This window comes from Pongo abelii, chromosome 5 (assembly GCF_028885655.2).
Source record: "Pongo abelii isolate AG06213 chromosome 5, NHGRI_mPonAbe1-v2.0_pri, whole genome shotgun sequence".
Classification (NCBI taxonomy): Eukaryota; Metazoa; Chordata; class Mammalia; order Primates; family Hominidae; genus Pongo; species Pongo abelii.
Window position 1 is genome coordinate 4,892,500 of NC_071990.2, and position 16,969 is coordinate 4,909,468.

General features: G+C 44.7%; 2 long non-coding RNA genes across 4 annotated transcripts in view; one reads left to right on the top strand and one right to left on the bottom strand.

Annotated features, from left to right (window-relative positions):
- LOC112133731 (uncharacterized) overlaps window positions 1–16,969 on the top strand; it is a 42,248-nt gene that overhangs the window by 7,309 nt on the left and 17,970 nt on the right. Inside the window, exon 2 of the long non-coding RNA XR_002915336.3 lies at window positions 10,273–10,365. This is a non-coding gene — a long non-coding RNA (uncharacterized LOC112133731). The remainder of the gene's footprint in view (window positions 1–10,272; window positions 10,366–16,969) is intronic.
- On the bottom strand, window positions 197–15,716 carry LOC129059864 (uncharacterized). Of its 3 annotated transcripts, XR_008525951.2 has the most exons (5): window positions 14,558–15,716; window positions 13,793–13,886; window positions 13,593–13,693; window positions 3,335–3,409; window positions 447–661 (listed from the first exon to the last, which is right to left on the bottom strand). It is a non-coding gene; the product is annotated as an uncharacterized LOC129059864 (long non-coding RNA). The 3 variants fall into 3 exon arrangements; XR_008525948.2 differs by lacking the exon at window positions 13,793–13,886 and having other exon boundaries at window positions 197–661; window positions 14,558–15,699; XR_008525950.2 differs by having other exon boundaries at window positions 13,793–15,708.

Sequence of the window (16,969 nt, forward strand, 5' to 3'; positions counted from 1 at the left end):
AATTACTTCTAACATCTCTAGAGGTGGACGACACTGGTTTTTGTTCCAGAATGTGACTTTTTTTTTTTTTTGAGACAGAGTCTCACTCTGTTGGCCAGGCTGGAGTGCAGTGGCATGATCTCAGCAACTTTTTTCAAAATTGAGAATGCTATGCCATGGAGTGGATTTTTGGTTCCCAGTGAATGAGACAGGGAGTGGAAGAAGAGTTATTTTACTGAGGGAAGGGAACACACATATTGAAAGAGACACAGCAGGAGGAAGGAGGCAGGGAGGGGAGCTGCTTGGAGCAGAATAAGCAGAGCTGTGGGCAAGGAAAGGCCGGTACTGGCCAGTGCAGGCACTGAGGGGAAGGATGAAAGGGATGTGGGAAGAACATCACGCCATAAATCTCCAAATTCGAGCACCTGGAGTTGTGGGCCCCAGGGTCCTGGATATCCCCTCACAGGCGGGAGCTGGGGCTGGCGGGGTCAGGCTCAAGCAAGGAGGGACACAGGGGGCATGGATGTGCACATGGAAAGCCACAGCACTAGGTGCGGAACTTTAGGGAGAACCAGAGATACAATGTCACCCCGTCCCTGCCTTCCGGAGACTTTCCATCTCACAGGCGCGTTTGTCATCTCTTTTCCATCTCTCCACAGTTCCTAGTTCCTGGAAGTGTATTCTGCATAGAATGCAAACACTGCAATTATTGACTAATAAGTGAAGAAATGAAACATTTTACATTCAGGGTTTTTGTTTTGTTTTGTTTTTTTACCAAAAAACACAGTTTTTGAATGGATCTAGAGTTTCTGTTTTTCAAGGTGAAAAAGCTCTGGAGATTGGTTGTACAACAATGTGAATACCCTTGACACTGATGAACTGTACACTTAAAAATAGTTAAGATGGAGGCCGGGTCTGGTGGCTCACACCTGTAATCCCAGCACTTTGCAAGGCTGAAGGGTGGATTGCTAGAGCTCAGGAGTTCAAAACCAGCCTGAGCAACATGGCAAAACCCCATCTCTACAAAAAATACAAAAATTAGCTAGGCATGGTGGCACACACCTGTGATCCCAGCTACTTGGGAGGCTGAGGTAGGAGGATCACTGGAGCCTGGGAAGTTAAGGCTCCAGTGATCCCCACACCTCAGCCTCCCAAGTGAGGGAAGTCAAGTGAGTCGTGATTGTGCCTCTGCACTCCAGCCTAGGTGACAGTGAGACCCTGTCTCAAAAAAAAATGGTTAAGATGGTAAATTTTATGTGTAGTTTACCACAATTAAAAGTAAAAAACAATGTTCTATCTCACATATAAAACTCTACATCTTTGGCTTTTTAAAAGATAGCAATACAGACAAAATAGAAAATGAAAATCTAATCTTCCAGTATTTAATGTTCACATTGAAGTCAATGGGAGGTATTCTATTTTTGGGTTTTTTTACTCCCTAGAAAGTAATTACATACTTAGGAACTTTAGATGTTTAAAAAATGGGAGGGGTTGAGAAAAAGAAATACATAATAAGTGACACATACTGTAACATTTTCTTGCATTTGATTAACATATACATAGACTTTTGGATCTGAGTTTTTTACAGGGACACATTTGTTTACAATTAAAATGTGGATTTTATCTCCTTTATTCATCATGAATTCAGTCATGTTCCTGAGCAGTCATCAAAGCATTCTTACATCCAGCCTGGGCTTCTCTCCCTGAAAATGTTGTTTATTGGAAAAGAAAAAGGAAGTTGCCTTGAGTCAGCTAACCTTGGCCATCGCACTGCTTTCACTAGAGCTGTTTTTATTTAATGTGTCTATAAAGCTTTGCTCCCTTCATAATATTTTAGCCTCTGTCTCCCTGAATTCATCAAACCAGTCCCATTTTAATCCCAGTAACAAGTAGAGGGGCACCCTCTCAGTCTAATACCTGGTGTGGATGACGAGTCTTGGGAACTTACTGGAATTGTTGGAAGATTTGTCACTGTTTAGTAATGCACATGCTTGTGAATATTAGGTGCAATGAAACTTCAGGCTCAATTCATCATGTTCTTTGTCCCAGTTGTGTCTTGCAATTAGTATTTCTTTGTTTTTTTGAGACAGGGTCTCACTCTGTCGCATAGGCTGGAGTGCAGTGGCACAATCACAGCTCACTGCAACCTTGACTCCCAGGCTCAGGTGATCCTCTCACCTCACCCTCTCAAGTACATGGGACTACAGGCACACACCACTATACCCAGGTAATTTTTGTATTTTTTGTAGAGATGAGGTTTCACCATGTTGCCCAGGCTGGTCTTGAACTCCTGGGCTTAAGCAGTCCACCCACTTCAGCCTCCCAGAGTGCGGGGATTACAGATGTGAGTCACTGCACCGGGCCGCAATTAGTATTTGTGATGTTAGAAACTAAAAGTGCTGGTAAGTCTTGGAAAGAAAAATCCTGTGGTCTCTGAGAGCTTCAAATTTAATCTTGGCCTCATTACCTAATCACATCAGAAGAAGAGAATCTGTGAAAAATGGAAGTGATCAAAGGACGATGGGTTCCCAGAAGGGAATCTCATGCCTTCCGATCTATTCACAGCTTTGACCTGCAGACTTTAGATATAGGAGGAACAGACTAAAAACAAACTTTGTCGATGTTGTTATTGTTTTGGAGACGAGGTTTCACTCTATCACTCAGACTGGAGTGCAGTCTCAGTTCACTGCAACCTCTGCTTCCCAGGTTCAAGCGATCCTCCCACCTCAGCCTCATGAGTAGCTGGGACTACAGGTGTGTGCCACCAGACCTGGCTAATTTTTGTATTTTTTGTAGAGACTGAGTCTCGCTATGTTTCCCAGGCTGGTCTTGAACTTCTGGACTCAAGTGATCGTCCACCTCGGCCTCCCAAAGTGCTGGGATTACAGGCATGAGCCACTGCATCTGGGAAAGCAAATTTCTTATTTTGCAATTTGGCCTTGGGGCCTGAGTGGCCAGGCTATGATTGTCTGTTTCCTCTTTGGAGTGGGGAAATGTGTGAGTTGAAGCACCAGTCACATACACACGTATCTATATGCATTTCTGTACAACCCAAGAGATCCAACTTTAATAAGGGGAAAAGGAAATCAGAACATAGAGGGGGCCTGCTGTTTACCATTAACTTGTAATCAACATGTCATTGAGTCCCATCTGCGATGGGTGTGTATGAGTTAGCTATTGCTACATAATAAACCATCCCAGAACTTAATTAGCTCATAGTTGAGTTGGTTAGCAATTCAGGCTGGGCTCAGCTGGGCCATTCTTCTGGTCTCAGCTCAGCTCTATGTGTGTGGTGTGTGTATGTGTGTGTGTTTAGCTCTGCTTCTGGGGGTGAGCTGGCTGTCAACTGGGGTACCTTGGTTCTCCTGCTTATGGTATCTCTTCCTCCAGCAGGCTAACATGGGCTTGTTCTCATGGAGATGGCGGGGTTCTGAAAGAAAAAGCAGAAGCATTCAAGATCTTTGAGCCTAACCCTGAAACTGGCACACTGTCATACTCTCTGCATTCTGTTGGCCAGAGTAAATAAGGCCAACCCAGATACAAGACTTGGGGAAACAAATTCTGTCTGTTGTCTGTTTATGGGAGCAACTATAAAATCTCTTCGCAAAGGGCATAGATAAGGAAGTATGAAGAATTGCTATTATTTTTTCAATCAGGATCATTATGCCTTTTCTTGCAGATGAGGTTTACCTAATTGTTCCAGATCAAATTCAAAACCTTGAAGTTACTAAGTGACTAGGCTGTGACTCAGTAGGATCAACTATACTTGACTCCAAAGCCCAGACACCTGTATAGAACACAGTACTCATGCATCTCCCCTAGGCCTTCAAGATTCTGGAGAGTGACACTTCTGTAAATGCCCATCTAGGGCTCTTCACTTATACCCATTGGGTATAATTCCCTCCAGAGAAAGCTGAAGTGTCTTGGAGGAACTTAAAATAACTTTGGGAAACAGCTGAGGGCTGAGTTTAGGAATCAAGGCTCCAGCAATATATTTTTTATTTCTAATTATAGGGGAAATTTGAAAACATATATAATGCACTCCATATGTTTGTAAATTCTTTTCGTCCATTTTTGGTGTTTGTAGGCTATTTATGATTTTCAAAGCAAGCTAAATCAAACTGTGCCTTAAACAACCTCTTACTCTGAAAAGCAAGCAACATAAAGATAGATCTGCTGAGAAGACATTTCCACCTGCTGCAATTTAGCCAAACAGCTGACTGTGTATTGAAGCAGTCCTTTGATTTGAACAGGGCAAAGCTGTATCCAAGACCCCAAACTGAGGAACTGCCATGGGGCACACATGAAAATCACACACAGCTAATGTATCTCTCACCCTGAACCAGGGATCCATATCCGTGGCTGCACATTAAAATCACCTGGGGAGCTTTTAAAATTCCCAAAACCCAAATTACAACAGACCTATTAAATTGGATTCCCTGGAGTGGGACCCAGGCAGCAGTGTTGTTTAAAGCTCTCCATGTGATTATATTGTGTGGTCAAGGCTGAAAACCCACTGCTTTAAACCAGTATCTTTTGACGAACTAGTTGCAAATAATTTCTCAAATGTAAAATGTTTGCTGCTGAATTGTAGGCTTTCAGTCTTATCTGTGGTACCTACTTACTATCTTTGCACAAACCGATCTCTGCTGCTTGTTTTATTCCTGGATCAACCCCATTCCATGGGTTTTGAGGGCATTTTATGTGCAGGACAGTGTGCTAGGTGCCATGGCCTTGGTGAGCATCATTGTTGGGGGAGGACTTTCCTGGGGAAAAAAATGTATTATAAAAACTCAAAACCATGCCATTTAGCGAACTGAGGCAAAAATACAAATACCTGGGTGGTCGCCTGAGAGAACATGGATAGATATCTTGGAATTTTAAAATCCATCTGATGACACCATAAGTGAATGTATTCCACTTTTTAAAAAACACTGCTGTTATTCTCAGATATTGAGTTAGGATTTTTGTGTCAGCATGATGCTGCCTGGCCTCATCACTTGGGTTTGGAAGTGTTCTCTTCAATTTTTTATAGAGTTTGAAGAAGATCGGTGTTCTCCATTAAAGGTTTGGTAGAATTCACCAGTGAAGGCAACAGGTTCAGGGCTGTTTGTTTGTTTTTGGTCAGGAGGTTTTTGATTACTGATTCAGTCCCCTTAATGATGGATCTATTCAGATTTTGTATTTCTTTGCAATTCAGCATTTTGTGTCTCTAGGAATTTGCCCATTTTATCTAGGTTGTCCAGTTTGTTGGCATACACTTGTTCACAGTGCATTCTCGTAATCCTTTTTATTTCTCTAGAATTGATAGTCATGTCCCCACTTTAATTTTGATTTTAGTAACTTGTTTCTTCTGTCCTTTTTTCTTAGTCAGACTAAAAGTTTGTCAATTTTGTTAATCTTCTTGAAGAACTGACTTTTGGGTTTGTTGATTTTCTTGTGTTTTTCTATTCTCCATTATTTATCTCTGCTCTAATCTTTACTATTTCCTCCTTCTAACTTTGGATGTAGTTCTTTTTCTCATTTCTTAAGTTGTAAAGTTAGGTTGTTGATTTGAAATCTTTCTTCCTTTTTAATGTAATATAGCTATAAATTTCCCACTTAGGATTGCTTTCAAAGTGTCTCATAAGTTTTAGTATGCTGTCTTCATTTTCACTGGTCTCTAGTACTTTCTAATTTCCCTTGATTTCTTCTTTGACCAGTGGTTGTTTATGAATGTATTGCTTAATTTTTTTAGTTTTCCTTCTATTATTGATTTCTAACTTCATCCTGTTGTGGTCAGGGAAGATACCATGTATGACATCTATGGATTTTTTTTTCCCAACACAGGGTCTCACTCTGTCACCCAGGCTGGAGTGCAGTGACCCGACCTCGGCTCACCACAACCTCCACCTCCTGGGTTCAAGCAATTCTTCTTCCTGCCTCAGCCTCCCAAGTAGCTGGAATTACGGGTGGCCATCACCATGCCCAGCTAATTTTAGTAGAGATAGAGTTTCACCATGTTGGCCAGGCTGGTCTCAAACTCCTGACCTCAGGTGATCCACCTGCCTTGGCCTCCCAAAGTGCTGGGATTACAGGCATGAGCCACCACTCCCAGCCTCAGTTTTTATTTATAGTTTTGCCCCTAGTCTTTGGAGTAGATTCCTCCCTTCCATGAGCCAGAGAACTCACTAAGTCCATTGCACTATGAACTCACAGAGAACTCACTGCACATATTCCACAGTGAACTCACAAAGAACTCACTGTGTCCATTGCACTGTAAACTCACAGGGAACTCACTATGTCCATTGCACTTTGAACTTGCAGAGAACTCACTGTGTACATTGCACTGTGAACTCATGGAGAACTCACTATGCCCACTGCAGTATCTAAATGTAAAGGTTGCAGCTATGGGTCAAAAAACCAGCTCCTAGATTCTTTAATTTTTTGAAGGATTTTTCATGTCTCTATCTCCTTCAGTTCTGCTCTAATCTTAGTTATTTCTTGTCTTCTGCTAGCTTTTGAATTTGTTTGCTGTTACTTCTCTAGTTCTTTTAATTGTAATGTTAGGGTGGCGATTTTAGATCTTTCCTGCTTTCTCTTGTGGGCATTTAGTGCTATAAATTTCCCTCTACACACTGCTTTAAATGTGTCCCAGAGATTCTGGTACATTGTGTCTTTGTTCTCATTGGTTTCCAAAAACATTTATTTCTGCCTTCATTTCGTTATTTACCCAGTAGTCATTCAGGAGCAGGTTGTTCAATTTCCACGTAGTTGTGCGGTTTTTAGTGAGTTTCTTGATTCTGGTTTCCAATTTGGTTGTACTGTGGTCTGCGAGACAGTTTGTTGTGATGTCTGCTCTTTTACATTTGCTGAGGGGTGTCTTACTTCCAATTAAGTGGTCAGTTTTAGAATAAGTGCGATATGGTGCTGAGAAGAATGTATATTCTGTTGATGTGGGGTGGAGAGTTCTGTAGATGTCTGTTAGGTCTGCTTGGTCCAGAGCTGAGTTCAAGTCCTGGATATCCTTGTTAATTTTCTGTCTCATTGATCTGTCTAATATTGACAGTGGGGTATTAAAGTCTCCCACTATTATTCTGTGGGAGTCTAAGTCTCTTTGTAGGTCTCTCAGTACTTGCTTTATGAATCTGGGTGCTCCTGTATGGGGTGCATATATATTTAGGATAGTTAGCTCTTCTTGTTGCATTGATCCCTTTACCATTACGTAATGCCCTTCTTTTTCTCTTTTGGTCTTTGCTGGTTTAAAGTCTGTTTTATCAGAGACTAGGATTGAAACCCCTGCCTTTTTTTTTGTCTTTCCATTTGCTTTGTAGATCTTCCTCCATCCCTTTATTTTGACCCTATGTGTGTCTTTTCATGTGAAGTGGGTCTCCTGAATACAGCACACTGATGCAGTCTGTGTCTTTTAATTGGGGCATTTAGACCAATTACATTTAAGGTTAAGATTGTTAGGTGTGAATTTGATCCTGTCATTATGATGTTAGCTGGTTATTTTGCCCATTAGTTGATGCAGTTTCTTCATAATGGTGATGGTCTTTAAAATTTGGCATGTTTTTGCAGTGACTGGTACCAGTTGTTCATTTCCATGTTTAGTGCTTCCTTCAGGAGCTCTTGTAAGGCAGGCCTAGTGGTGACAAAATCTCTCAGCATTTGCTTGTCTGTAAAGGATTTTATTTCTCCTTCACTTATGAAGCTTAGTTTGGCTGGATATGAAATTCTAGGTTGAAAATTCTTTTCTTTAAGAATGTTGAGTATTGGCTCTCACTCTCTTCTGGCTTGTAGGGTTTCTGTAGAGAGATCTGCTCTTAGTCTGATGGGCTTCCCTTTGTGAGTAACCCGACCTTTTTCCCTGCCTGCCCTTAACATTTTTTCCTTCATTTCAACTTTGTTGAATCTGATGATTATGTGTCTTGGGGTTGCTCTTCTCGAGGAGTATCTTTGTGGTGTTCTCTGTATTTCCTGAATTTGAATATTGGCCTGCCTTGCTAGGTTGGGGAAGTTCTCCTGGATAATATCCTGAAGAGTGTTTTCCAACTTGGTTCCATTCTCCCCATTACTTCCAGGTACACCAATCAAATGTAGATTTGGTCTTTTCACCCAGTCCCATATCTCTTGGAGGCTTTGTTCATTTCTTCTCACTCTTTTTTTCTCTGATCTTGTCTTCTTGCTTTATTTCATTAAGTCAATCTTCAATCACTGATATCCTTTCTTCCACATGATTGATTTGGCTATTGAAGCTTTTGTATGCTTCACGAAATTCTCGTGTTGTGTTTTTCAGCTCCATTAGGTCATTTATAGTCTTCTCTACACTGCTTATTCTAGTTAGCAATTCATTTAACCTTTTGTCAAGGTTCTTAGCTTCCTTGTGGTGGGTTACAACATATGCCCCTTTAGCTCAGAGGAGTCTGTTATTACCGACCTTCTGTAGCCTACTTCTGTCAATTCTTCAAACTCATTCTCCCTCCAGTTTTGTTCCCTAGCTGCTGAGGAGTTGTGATCCTTTGGAGGAGGAGAGGCATTCTACTATTTGGAATTTTCAGCCTTTCTGCGCTGGTTTCTCCCCATCTTTGTGGTTTTATCTACTTTTGGTCTTTGATGTTGGTGACCTACAGATGGAGTTTTGGTGTGGATGTCTTTTTTGTTGATGTTGATGCTATTCCTTTCTGTTTGTCAGTTTTTCTTCTAACAGTCAGACCTCTCAGCTGCAGGTCTGTTGGAGTTTGCTGGGGGGTCCACTCCAGACCCTGTTTTCCTGGGTATCACCAGTGGAGGCTGCAGAACAGCAAAGTTTGCTGCCTGATCCTTCATCTGGAAGCTTCAATCCAGAGGGGCACCCACCAGTTGCTAGTCAGAGCTCTCCTGTATGAGGTGTCTGTTGGCCCCTGTTGGGAGGTGTCTCCCAGTCAGACTACACGAGGGTCAGTGACCAACTTGAGGAGGCAGTCTGTCCATTATCAGAGCTCGAATGCTGTGCTGGGAGAACCACTTCTCTCTCCAGAGCTGTCAGGCAGGGACGTTTAAGTCTGCTGAAGCTGTGCCCATAGCTGCCCCTTCCCCTAGGTGCTCTGTCCCAGGGAGATGGGGACTTTATCTGTAAGTCCCTGACTGTGGCTGCTGCCTTTTGTTCAGAGATGCCCTGCCCAGAGATGTGGAATCTAGAGAGGCCGTTGGCCTTGCTGAGCACGGTGGGCTCTGCCCAGTTTGAATTTCCCAGAAGCTTTGTTTACACTGTGAGCAAAAAACCGTCTACAAGCCTCAGCAATGGTGGATGCCCCTCCCTGCTCCAAGCTCCAGCATCCCAGGTTGATCTCAGATTGCTGCGCTAGCAGCAAGAATTTCAAGCCAATTGATCTTAGCTTGTTGGGCTCTTGGGCGTGGGACACACCAAGCCAGGCACCAGAGGGAATCTCCTGGTCTGCCGGTTGCAAAGACCATGGGAAAAGCACAGTATCTGGGCAGTAGTGGACTGTTCTTCCTGGTACAGTCTCTCATGGCTTTCCTTGGCTAGGAAAGGGAAATCCCCCAACACCTTGCGCTTCCTGGGTGAGGTGACACCTCGCCCTGCTTTGGCTCCCCCTCCACGGGCTGCACCCACTGTTCAACCAGTCCCATTGAGATGAACCAGGTACCTCAGGTGGAAATGCAGAAAACACCCATCTTCTTTGTTGATCTTGCTGGAAGCTGCAGACTGGAGCTGTTCCTATTCAGATATCTTGCCAGGAACCCCCATCAGTCTCTTTTAATTTAGCTATTCTGGAGGATGTGTGGTGATATCTCATTGATTTTCATTTGCATTTACATGATTATTGAGGAAATTGAACGCATTTGGAGATGATTTTTTATAAATTATCTATTCAGCCTTCTACTCATTTTTCTATTATTTGTCTTTTTCTTATTGTTTATAGGAGTTCTGTACACATTCTGGATGTGATCCCTTTGTCCGTTACATGTGTGTATATATTTTCTTCCACTCTAAAACTTGCCTCTTCACTTTCTTAATGGTCTTTTGATAAATAAAAATTATTAATTTGAATGTGGTCTAATTTATCAATCTCTTTCTTTATAGCTATTGGTTTTTGTGATCTGTTTAAAAAATATTTCCCTACTCAAAGTTATAAAAATAATTTATTTTATTTTTTAATATTTATGTTTAAAGCTACATTCCTTCTGAAATTGATTTTTGTGGGTAGTTTAGGATATGTTTCAAGATTTTCTTTTTACACATGGCTATCTAATTGATCTGTCAGCATTAATTTCTTAAATATATTTTTAATTTTTTTGTATTTTTTGTAGAGATGGGGTCTTGCTATGTTGCCCAGACTGGTCTCAAACTCCTGAGCTCAAGTGATCCACCCACCTTGGCCTCCCAAAGTGCTGAGATTAAAGGTATGAGCCACCGTGTCTAGCTACTTTTATTTTTGTACCCGTTAATCAACCTCTCTTCACCCTCCCTCCTTCTCACTACCTTTCCTGGCCTCTGGTAACCACTGGATAGAGTATATCTTCATGAGATCCACTTTCTTCAGTTCCACGTGACTGAGAACATGCAGTATTTGATTTTCTGTTTCTGAGTTATTTCACTTGGGATAACAGCCTCCAGCTCCATCCACATTACATTACTGCAAATGACAAGATTTCATTTCTTTCTATGGCTGTATAATATTCCGGTGTGTGTGTGTGTGTGTGTGTGTGTGTGTGTGTATTTGTGTGGGTGTATCACGTTTTCTTTCTTCATTCTTCTGTTGATGGGCATAGTCTCGGCTCACTGCAACCTCCGCCTCCCGGGTTTAAGCAATTCTCCTGCCTCACCCTCCTGATTAGCTAGGACTACAGGCATGTGCCACCATGCCCAGATATTTTCTGTATTTTTGGTAGAGGCAGCATTTTGCCATGTTGGCCAGGCTGGTCTCAAACTCCTGGCCTCAAGTGATCTGCCCGCCTCAGCCTCCCAAAGTGCCGGGATTACAGATATGAGCCACTGCACCTGGCCAAATTTTGGCGATTATGAAGAGTACTGCACTAGATGTGGAGTGCAGAATCTCTTCCATATATTGATTTCCTTTCTTTTAGGTAGATACTACATACATTTTAATCCCTGTTTTAACTTACATAAGGCTATGTTAACTATTTTAACTGTGGATCTGTGGGATCCCATTTTATTATTTTTATTATTTATTTATTTATTTACTTTTTTGCGAGGGAGTCTCCGTCTATTTCCCGGGCTGGAGTGCAGTGGTGCGATCTCGGCTCGCTGCAACCTCTGCCTCTTGGGTTCAAGCCATTCTCCTGCCTCAACCTCCCAAGTAGCTGGGATTATAGTTCAGGCAGCCACCATGACTCCTGGCTACTTTTTGTATTTTTAGTAGAGACGGGGTTTCGCCATGTTGGCCAGACTGGTCCTGAACTCCTGACCTCAGGTGATCTGCCTGCCTCGGCCTCCCAAAGTGTTAGGATTACAAGTGCAAGCTACCATGCCCAGCCACTGGGATCCCATTTTAATCAAGCCAATTTGTAAGTGCCAAAAATTTGACTTTTTAAATTTATTATTCATTGTGTTAGCACATCTGTTCCTAATATCAGATATTTTAGGGCAATGGCTACTATGACTATGGGACAGTTAGGCAAGAGTATAAAGTGAGCCACACCTATTTTTCCTCTATTTTATATTTGCTTTCCTAAGATTATAGGGGGTACAGTGTTTAAACTTAGTGGCATCTCAAAGTATAATTTGAGCTTCTGCATTAAGTCTACGAATTGGAAATTTTTGGATTTCCAATTGGGTTAAATTATGGACCTTTGTATATGTAAATATATATAAATTTTAAAATTTAAAAATATTATAGACACGTAATTTATTTATTTAGGTCTTATTTTTCCCCCATATCTGGGTTGGTTTTTCCTCCTTGGGATTCAAAGACTCCCACTCCACCTCCCGCAGATTGGGGTTTGCACTTAAAGAGTAATCGCAGTCTCTGCCGCGATTTAGCTCCAAGAGTACATTTAGAAGCCCCCATCTAACCATGTGTAACAATGCACTTAGACCCCTTGCCTGAAGTATCAGTCCTTTTTCATTGTCTATCTGGGCAAAATCATTTATTTATTTATTTATTTATTTATTTATCTATTTACTTATTTATTTTTAAAATGGGGTCTGACTCTGTTGCCCAGGCTGGAGTGCAGTGGTGCCATCTCAGCTCACTGCAACCTCCGCCTCTCAGGCTCAAGCCAGCCTCCTCCCTCAGTATTCCAAGTAGCTGGGACTACAGGCATGTGCCATTACACCCTGCTGACTTTTGTACCAATTTTTGTATTTTGGGTAGAGACAGGGTTTCACCATGTTGCCAGGCTGGTCTCTAACTCCTGCGCTCCAGCGCTCAGCCGGCCTTGGCCTCCGAAAGTGCTGGGATTACAGCGCCACCACGTGTAGCATGGCAAAATCGTTCAGAATGCCTTATATCTCTAGGTGGGAAACAAAAAACTTTCTGTCTCCTGTGTCCAGCCCTTTTTACCTTTCAGTGTTTACTGGATAAACTCTGGTGGTTCCGAGTGGAGTGGCCCTGCCTGTGGGCAGTGGTCTTCTTTTCCAGAGTGTCCCAAGCAACCTTGCCAGGGTGGGGTCAGCATCTAGCCGGGCTACTGTGGCCTTGCCCGAATTTTCTAGGCTACAGGCCCTCGTTGAGTTCATAGGCAGCAGTGCTCAATAAAGTCTGGGCACACTGCTGGATGCTCTGCACTCCTAAATGAACTGCATGACCTGCTCTGGGGTTTTAAAAGGGGCCAGAAGGAAATGCTGCTTGCTCTTTTTCCTCAGACATCGTACCATGGGTCTCCAACGATGGGATCTCATATCACAGTCAGGGATGAATACAGACAGCAACAACATGAGACCAGGTCCAGAACAGCACCTTTGTGGGGGCCATGGCCCAAGGTGGATGCCACACACTGACTCCGTGTGGGGCTGGAAGCATGTGAACAGCTCCAAAACACATCCTCCCTCTACTGAATCTGAAATGTCCAGAGCAAGGCGTGTCAGGCATGTGCTTGCAGGGTGCATGTGAAAGCATCAAGTTCACAGACTGCCAATGAGGGCCACACATCCCAGCCCTGATAGCTCCCTCTGCGCCCAGAGCCATGCTGGGGTGCGGCGTGTAGACTCTATGCCCTGATTTACTTTCGGTTTGGTTGGGTGGGTGACAAACGGGATTGCTTCAATCCTTTAGCCACTGTCCGTTGATTTCTCACAAGCCCCAAATATGGGTGGTGCCGATCCAGAGACACCTCCAGCCTTCTCAGACTTGGGGCTGGGCTGTCCCATGCTGGCTCTGATTGGCAGCACAGGCCATTTACTGGCCAAAGGCCCCTTTGAAGGAAACAGTACTGTGAGCCCTCGGCCTGCTACACACAGAGGCTCTGGAGGAGAGAGGGAGGAAGTCCTTAAGCCAGGGTCTTTGCTCCCAGGTTCTGGGGTTCCTGATCTGCCAGAAGGAGAAAAGGCAGAGGTGGGTATGGGGCTGAGGCAAAGCTTCACAAGGAGGTGCAATAAACATGCTCCCCTTGGGCAGAGCCCCACAAAGGTCAAACAAGGGAGGGACAAAAAAACTGTATATATTTACCTTTGAACAGTTTTCTTCCTCCCTGGTCCTCTGGTCACCTCCAACTTTCTTGCTAGATCAATTCCTGGTTGCTGGGATGTAATTTGCGCAGAATCCAGGTGCTAGGAAAATTTTTTTAAAAAGAAAATTATAGCATCCAGAAGGGTTAAATGGATGATAGAATAAAGAGATAGGCAGAGGCCAGGTGTGATGGCTCGTACCTGCAATCCCAGCACTCTGGGGGGCCGAGGTGGGAGGATTGCTTGAGCTCAGGAATTTGAGACCAGCCTGGGCAACACAGCAAGACCCCTGTCTCTACAAAAATAAAAAGATTAGCCGTGTGGGTGGTGCATGCCTGTAGTCCCAGCTACTCAGGAGGCTGAGGTGGGAGGATCACTTGAGCCCAGGAGTTCGAGGATAGAGTGAGCCATGATTGTGCCACTGCACTCCAGCCTGAGTGACAGAGTGAGACCCTGTCTGTATAAAGAGAGAGAGAGTGAGAGAAGCAGAGAATGGAGAATGAAGGAGAGAGAGGAGAGAGAGGGGTCTTGCAGGCTGGGTCTTAGCCAGTTGAGGGTGTCAGAGGCAGGGTCTTCAGGAGGCTGCCACGGTGATGGTACCGGAGTGTGGGAGACGGAGAAGATCAAGACACATAATTTTTAATAGATGTTTTGCTGTGTCTTAAGAACAAATGTTTCTTCTTAGCATTCCCTCGAAGGACTACATAAAGGTTTGGACTGCTTTCAGTCTTACTTTATGTCAGGCTATTATTTTTTGGAAGGTGACACCAGGCAAGGATGGGCCATATTGGGGTTCCATGTTTACACGGGTAACATTGCACTGAGACTTGTGTTTTCATAAACGACAGTCAGAGAGGATTTTGCTGCCACCCAATTTTTATAGAAGAGCAGAAGCACTCCTGCCTTCATGTTGTGGAAGACAGAGAAGGTGGGTGTGGGATCTAAGGACAGCAATCCTGACTTCACCTTCTTCCCCAAGGGCAGGGTCAGAAGCCCAGGTCTTCCTGTTCTGATCTCAGTCTCGGAGATAAATCAGGCACATCGGGCTTTTCTTCTGAAGAAACATCCACACAATGCCAAACAAACTGGGGGACATCGAGCGGTTTGGCCCACAAGGGTTGCAGAATAACCGAAGAGGGTGGCTTGGCGCTGGGTCTCTGCTTTATTCCACGGCTTTGTTTCCACTCAATTGTAACTGAGGATTGGCGGTTTCAGACCCCGCACAAAGTCTGTATGAGTTTTCTCAGCCGCAGACAGTTGGGCCTCTTTGTTTTGGTTGGCAGTGTCACACCGAATGCAAGTTCGAGGAGGTTCTTTGCTGAATGGAGGACGGGAGGCCTGTGCAGGAGACAGTAGGAGTGAAGAGGGAAACCCGCCGGCGTACAGACGGTTAAGGCAGCCAGGAAGCCGCGCGCTCCGTGGAAAACCTCTGTTGAAAGCCCCTTCAGTAGTTTAAAGTCTAAAGAGTAGCTGCTGCTACTTTTGATTTCTTCCTTAAAGGGGATCAATTAGAGCCCTCAGATCGCGTCCCCAAAGGTCCTGGTCTGTGCCTGCTGACTCAGGAGAGGCCGACAGCGCTCCCTCCTGCGACCGAGGCACTTCTCCTTAATTGGTTTGAAAAATTGCAGCTGGATCCCGACAGCTGCTCCTCCCGGGGTGGGTCCGGAGGGAGGGAGCGAGGAGGGAGGGGACAGCTCAGCCTCCCGCCTCCCAGAGCCTCTCCTGAGGCTCCCACCCAGCGCCTTGCTTTCCTTCCTCCCTTCGTTTATTTCTGGGACCCCTCCCCCAAACTTTCTTTAAAGCCTGGTCGCGTGAGGTCTCCTCTGAGGTTTTGCTCTCTGCGGTCTGGGACGCTAGAGAGTCACTTTCCTGGTCTCTGCACGGCTGGAGCAGGCGACTCTGCTTTCGCCTTCAAACCTTTGTTTGAAAGCCCATGTATCGTTTTCTCTCCAGCATTCATTCTGTGCCCTGGTGTCCCGGAGCGCTGAGCCTGCTCTGGTGACTCCATAGGCTTCCTGGGGAAGGCAGAGCCGCTGCCATGTGTCCACGGGTCCCCGGGAGAGGCAGTGGACAGCAACTCCTGGCTTCTGGCCTGGAGAAGAAGGAGCTGCGTTTGCCTTAGCCTGGGTTTCCTCCTCTATAAATGAAGGGGGCTGGATTAAATTAATCTGTTCTCAGATCCCCTTTTCTTTTTATATATTTATTTTTATTTTATTTTGTTTTATTTTATTTTATTTTTTGAGATGGAGTCTCACTCTGTCACCCAGGCTGCAGTGCAGTGGCGCTATCTCGGTTCACTGCAACCTCCACCTCCTGGGTTCAGCCTCCGAGTAGCTGGGATTACAGGCGCTCGCCACCACACCTGGCTAATTTTTGTATTTTTATTTTTATTTATTTATTTTATTATTATTATTATTTTGAGATGGAGTCTTACTCTGTTGCCCAGGCTGGAATGCAGTGGCACAATCCTGGCTCACTGCAACCTCCGCCTCCTGGGTTCAAGCGATTCTCTTGCCTCAGCCTCCTGAGTAGCTGGGATTACAGGTGCTCGCCACCACGCCCGGCTAATTTTTTATAATTTTTGATAGAGTCAGTGTTTCCCCATGTTGGCCAGGCTGGTCTTGAACTCCTGACCTCAAGTGATCTGTCCACCTTGGCCTCCCAGAGTGCTGAGATTACAGACGTGAGCCACCGCACCTGGCCTAATTTTTGTATTTTTAGTAGAGATGGAGTTTCCCCATGTTGGCCAGGCTGGTCTCGAACTCCTGACCTCAGGTGATCCACTGACTCGGCCTCCCAAAGTGCTGGGATTACAGGCGTGAGCCACCACACCAGCTCAGATCCCTTTTTCTTTCTGCTGATAAAAATTCTGTTCAAACAAAAGTGCCAGGAAACACACCCAACAGAGCCATGGGACTCAGTGCCACTCCCTGGTTCCCAGCTCTGACAGGTCCCCAGCAGCACAGAGCTGCCCAGGGCACAGCTGGAAAGCCAGCCAGGCTGGGTGCTCCCCAAGGCCCTCTCAGCTCTAACCTTCAGGGGTCTTGGGCTATGGAGTTTTCAGGAGGGGCCCTGGAGACAACAGGACTAGTGGCACCGCAGCCTTTCCCTTTCAGGGTGCTTAAGTGCCCTGGGCTGGTGGAGGGCTGGGCACAGGAGAGAGGCAAGTGGTAATCGTGTTTATGCTGCGGAGGACTGTAGCCCCATTGTACCTTAAAGCGAGTTGGGGGAAACAGACAGGTGTTCCCAGCCCCATCTCCAACTCCCCTCCCCCATCCCCCAGAGACGGGGTTGAAGAGGAAGTCCAGACGGGATTGAAGAGGAAGGCCAGATGAAGCTTTGGCATTTTTTTCTCAGTGCAATAGAAAGTTATGGAAA